This window comes from Oenanthe melanoleuca, chromosome 1 (assembly GCF_029582105.1).
Source record: "Oenanthe melanoleuca isolate GR-GAL-2019-014 chromosome 1, OMel1.0, whole genome shotgun sequence".
In the NCBI taxonomy this organism is placed as follows: Eukaryota; Metazoa; Chordata; class Aves; order Passeriformes; family Muscicapidae; genus Oenanthe; species Oenanthe melanoleuca.
The window spans coordinates 39,415,311-39,421,718 of record NC_079333.1 but is presented as its reverse complement, the minus strand read 5'-3'; positions in this window follow the sequence as shown (position 1 = coordinate 39,421,718).

The following is a 6,408-nucleotide window of genomic DNA, read 5'->3' as shown; positions in this document are numbered from 1 at the left end:
GCCTGTTAAGAAGCCCTGTGTTAACACAGTTCCAGTAGAATTCATTGCTCACTATGCACTCACTAAATTTTCTAGCAGTGCAGTGGGCTTCAGTTCAGCAGACCAAGTTGCTGTATAGCAGCTATGTATATGAGATTTAAGGAGCCATTCCCCTATATTTTCTCCATTCTGTTTTCTCCAAGTGTTTTGCAACACACTTCTATTTTTTTTCCCCGAATAAATTTTGCTCACACCAAAGCAATGAGGGAAAATAAAGCTACAGTATACTTCAAGATGTTTAAATGGTTAAAGATTTTTAATGGTAGCTCAAGAGGGGATAAAGAAAAAGTGTGCCTTTCTTCTCAGTGCTTAAATACAATGTAAAGTGGTAGCATGTGATACAAATTATTATAACCTTCTTCTCAACAAGTCTCCACCTACTCCAGCACTACCCCATCTGTTAAATTCCTCTTGCCACTAATATTACTAGCCAGTGATTAAATAGCCAAAGTGAAAGAACTGGTTTGGGCAGGGAGTGATGCGTAGCAACAACTACCAAGCATAAATTCTTAATTTCAAGTTGTGTGGACTCAAATGCAGGATTTAAAAAGCAAACAAACAAAAGACTGAAACTTTAGGTCTTAAGGAAAAAAAATTCCTACTGACTTTAGTGAGGATTTTATCTGATTAAAGTGTTGAATCAACTAGCATGCACTCCAAACCCCACAGAAATCTAGAGTGTTTAAACACTTTGATGAATCAGGAGTAAGGAAATGAGCAAGGACTTCAGGACTGGCCCAGAGGGATCAGGACAGGAAACTCTAAACTATGGAATTAATTTCTTTAATGTTGTGCCATTTACCTATCATAGTTTATGATTCAGTAGTTCCAGTTTAAGCAGTACACAGTAATAAAAGTTAAATTGGGACTTTCAGTTTAAACACTGACCTCTGATGTCATGAACAATAGCCTGAAGAAAGTCAGGCAGAGTACTCTTTTAAACACAGACACTGAACTTGGTTTTTTAAGATGTTGAGGATTTTTTCGTGGAGAATGTATTTTTCTGCTGTAAAATGAAGTCTGGTAAGGATATACTGTTAAGCAATAGTAGTCACTCCCCTTTAAGCAGACAAATTTTCAGCATTGTTTGTTTTTCACTTCTTTACTTATGTGTGATTTTGAAGAGTTTTACAGTCCTGAATAAACTGCAGGCCTGAAGTGCAAAGCAAACAACCAGCCTTTTCATGGCAAACAAAAATCAAATAACAGAGGACCAGCCCTGTTGAACTTCTGTGAAGTGCATCAGTCTTTAAGGCAAAGGTCAGCTGGTGACAGAGGAGCAGCCTGTTCCAGTTGGGGTGGTAGTGGAGAACCTGAATGGCAGCACCTCCCTCCCTCCTGCAGATGTCTTCAGCATCACTGAGGGAGAGTTAAGCCATGTGAATTAGCCAAATGGAGGAGGGAAGGGACAATTAACAGTCTGTATATTCATCTGTGAAATAAATTAATCTTTCCAGTGTTAAAATACTGTAGGATAAGTCTAATGGAGAGTAAATTAAGGTCCAGATCCTGCATCCAGTCTGTAATGAGGACTAATGTAATGAGCCACAAAGCGTAGAAGGCACTGTACATTACAGTGAAGTTCAGCTTCAGCAGATTTGTGAGGTATCAATGTCCAATTCTAGACACTTGCACTGATAAAAGATTCCAGGTTCAAGTCTGAGAGACAGAGGCCAAATAGAAGCCAAATAAAAATGTATCTAAATCATCTGTGGTATGTCTGAATTTCCCCCTTTCTCCACCACCACCCCAAGCATTACTCTTCAGTAATTCAAGATTGCAAGGCAAGAGTCATTGTCTGCTCCAGAGTCAGACTCTGGATCCTCAGGTGAGGGCAGGAATTAACACCTCTGCTTGCAGAGACTTTTTTTCTGTTAAAAGACAACCAGCTGGATGGAGGCCTCACCCAAGAAGAGGAAGGTCAGGATTTTACCATCTTTCAGCCTGAGGAAATCCAAGCTTAAAGCTTTTACATCTCAAGTGCCTCAACTACTAGGGCTGTTGTCACATCCTGAGTTAACCTGCTGCTGTCCTAGCAAGTGTATTTCTGGATCATGTCAAAACCCTACAGAGACTCAGCAGCCAGTTTTTCCTAGTGGTAGGGCTGTTGCACTCAAGGCTCACTCTACTGTGACCTTGGATCAGAGAGCTGGGTGGGACAGAAGTGTAAGGCACCTCAATGGGATCCTAATCCTCTTGGCTTGGGAACTGCATTTCAGCCCCAGTTGTTGCCCCAGCTTCTTGTTGGAGCTGCATGGACAGCATGCTTGTGCCTGGCCATAAACTCACCAGTCCTGAGCCTGACCTCAGATTCAACCTGTCTTTGGACTGGTCTGATGATCTGGACTCGTGGTTGAACATGGTCACTGTCACCAGACCTGCTTTGCTGGTTGGAGGGCTATGGGATGGGGCTGTGTCAGGGAGGGCACTGCCCTACCAACTTCACAGTCACCCTTGGCTGCCAGCTCAGCTGATTTTACAGAGCAACCCACTCTTGCAGCTGCCTGACACTCAGTGTGTGGTTAAAAGGTTATTATGTTTATGGAAGATTTGTCCATATTGTCTGCCTTAGTTTAATCACCTTCATATATCTGAGTGACTGCTCCATTAATAACCTGTGCTTCCAAACGGTGCATTGCTTTGTACATGCACTACAGCCTAATATGAGGCTAAATTCAAAAAGTAATATATACATCTAAATTATACATAATTTACAATTTGCATCTTAAAAAGTATTTAGAAATGAGAAATGTAAAGAAAATATGTGAGGTTTAATACCTACAATAATAGGTATAATAATAGAATATAATAATGTGAGTTTAGGTATCAAAGCAACAAGCATTGCAATGTCTAGATTTTCTTTGGTCCTCAAGAAAGAGATGCTGGAGATGCACAGTTAGAATTAGAGTGGGGCCCAGGAAACTCAACACAGTGTGTGTGAAACTATCCAGGCTTATTCCCCCCTCCTAGAGGGAAAGGAAGAGGATTCACACACTTAATCTCATCTCTCAATTACAGTTTATATACTCCCCTGAACATTCTTCCAAGGCTGGTGTCTAAACACTTTCCCTAAATCAGATACGGGCTGCTGCTACTTTTAAAACAAGCAGAAAAAAAAAGGGTTTCTGAGCTACTAATTCTTTTTTCAAGCAGTACATGAGTATCATATACACAAACAACAACTGAGATGCCAACTTTCAAATTCACCTTATGCTTTGAGAATTCAGCAGTATACCCCATTTCTTCTAGGCTCACAAGCCAAACATATACTTTCATTTTACTGCACAGTTTACATACAAAATTTATAAGGTGCCTGGGTAGTTGTGTCTCAGAAACTGTTTCACTTTGTAGAAAATAGTATTTTACTTTAGTAGTTGGAGAATGTAAACATTAATTTGTATCTATAAGTTTTTATTAAGGACTTTATGAAGCAGGGGAAAACTCTGGGGCCTATTTGAGTTCCAAAAGACTCTTTATTACTTTTATCTAGTGACTGCCTGGCTAATAGGAGATACTGAAGTTATCTTGGATTTAGACCTGCAAATTCTTCGGAAATCCTATTTTTAAATGTTTTTTACTTATTCTGGCTATTTTTTTTTCTTTGTGTAGCCATACTTCAAGGTGTTCTGTTACAAATTCCTTTGAAGTGTAACAGTTTATCTCCCTCTATGTGCCTAGACACAGCCAAACCAGGCTACTGGTTGTGTTGTTGTTTCTCTGGACTGGGTGTTTATAGGAGTGAGTGAAGGTCTAGGTGCTGGAAGCTTGATTCAGTTGCTTGAACTTTTTGTCTGCCACCCAATGAGGCTGGAACATCATCATGTCAGATATGACACAACACCTAGAGGAGGCCTGTGCTTCTCCAGACTGGTGGCTGGAGGCCAGGTGGGAATTTTAAATGGCACTAGACTTAGAGGTGACAGCTGAGACCTGGGGGTATGTTTCAGGTTCAGAGACATAATTTTAGGTGTCTACTTGTAGGTCTTTACAGATCAGATAAGCCTCCATTATCATCAAGGGAGATCAAGATCTCAATTTAATTGCAGAGAGAAGCATTTCAGATGCCCAAGGTAGTTTTCAGATTGCCCCAGATACCTCTTTTCTGGTTTTCTGGAATGGCAGCTAGAGGCTGACTCTGCTCTTAAGTAGTGGTGTATCTGCCAGCTCCAGAAAGGCCCTACCCTGCTTTGTCTCAGATGGAACTAGGGGGGCTGTGTGGAGACACCTGAGATAAGTTCCAAGCCAGTACTGTCCTTAGAGTGAGCAGATTTATTCGGTTGATGGGATGAATAAATCTCCATAAGGTGAGCTCAAAACTAAGCTCCATAACTGACCAACAACTTTAAAAGCACAGCTTTCTAATCTGTTGTAAAATTCCTTACTATCCCTCTTAGCTCTGTATACCTGATTCTCCAATGATACTCTCAATGAAGCATCTAAGGTTATTACCTTCCCACCAGTATTTTATACATCTCAGTTTAGCCCCTCTCCCCATGAGCAAATTACAGCTATTAGAAGATCCCATCTTTCTCCCTCCCTCCCTTTCTCCCAGCTCTTCACATTGTACCCAGCTTTGGGTTACTTTATTCCTTTTACCCACACTGACCCTCAGGGTTCTTCACATCCTCTGCTGCTCTCTGTGCCATGGCTTTCAGATCTCACTCACACGACCTTCACTTTGTGTACCAAAGCAGGGGAGTTGTTGATTTTCAATACAAAGGGAGGCCAGAAATATCACTATCTTTTCACTACTTTTTCTTCTCTGAAAAGGGGGCACGCTATTAATCTCATATTTAAACATCTTCTTTTTGCATATTTTGTATTGAATTGCTGAAGTACAGATGGGTTCTAAGCAGTTCACTAATGTATACTCCTTGAGTTCTTATTCTTTTAATTATTCACCTTGATATTTCTTGGCTCTTCTTACTGAATGGGACTTTACAGTGTTTCCATTTTGGGGGCATCAAACACAAAATTCAGTCAGTAACTGAGGGTTTTACAGGGTGTAATACTGCATTTGAAGAGTTTATTAAAGTTTTCAGGGAGGGGAAAGGGAAGCTCAATTTCAGAAGGAAACTGTGTGTGGTTATTCTGCAGGATATATTTACCAATGATATTGTTGAGGTGACTTTGGAGGTGTTAAAATTAGCAATGAGCAAGCAAAGTTTTGCCTGCAATATTGATTTTACATTGAGAGGGATGCAGCATGACAGATCTAAATGCAGCTTGACATAAACAGTTTGAAGTTAAGATATTTAGGACCCTCAGAGACCTTGAATTCCCTCCCACGTGTGTATGAACATGTGTCATGTATGTAAGCTACCCATCAATGCATTTCTCTTTGAAAATCTTGCCTGAAATCAGGGTGTCCACAGCTGCTGTAGAAGTCAGGAGCTATGAAGGGTTAAGCCTTACTGTGTGGGGTTTTTTCTCATCCAGAATCTGAAGTTAAGGCAAGGAGAAAAGCTGTTAATATGTAAGATTTAGAATTTAGCACTGTTGCCTATCAAGTCCTCTGCTTTTGACATTAAATTCAGTCTTTTTTCAGGGCTGACAGGCAAAGCAAGTTCTGTTGCTCTCTTAAAAGCTGGGTAAGAGGTCATGTGACTTCTGCTTCCATAAAAATAGCTTTTATTGCAAAATCAATTTTTCCTTTGTCTGCTGTTTATACTGCTTGAACAAAGCTTATGAAGTATTATAAAATAAGGTACCCAAATGTCATCTTCCATTCAGTCTGACAAGCATCCTTCATTGCATAATCATGGATCTTAACCTAGGCCATCTGAGAGACTGGCAATCTAAACCCTGATCCAGTCTGGAAGGGTGGAGAAACTGCTCTGGTTTTGGATTTGTTTATTAAATTTATGAGGTTTTTGCTGAACTGCAGTATTTGTTCTTTGACCTTTATAAAATGCCTTATTTGTTTGTGAACTTATTTTAAACCATTAAACTGGTCTCAATTCCTATGCAAATTTTTTCTTGCTATTGTTTTCAATCATATAGGGAAATCTAGTCTAGCCTATTCGTCCTAGACAGGGGAGGAAAAGATGGGTTCCACTGTGAATTTGCTTCTTCTGGGCTTTGCAGAACTGAAGTCAGTTCCCAATGTGATCACAAGCTTCTACTGGAATCTCAGCAAGTGATTTAACACTGGACCACAAAGGGCAGAGAAGGCAATGTTGTTGTGCTGAGGTGACCAAGATCCAGACTCTTAGCTACATGTCTGAACTGCCACTTTGGAAAATCCCAGTCTAAGCAGAAAGGTGCCTAAACCATCCAACAGGAAACAGGATCTGACAAAAGGACAACTTCCATATGAACGATGAGAGCTGAGGCATGCCCTTGAATTGAAGTGTCCCTGATTTCAAT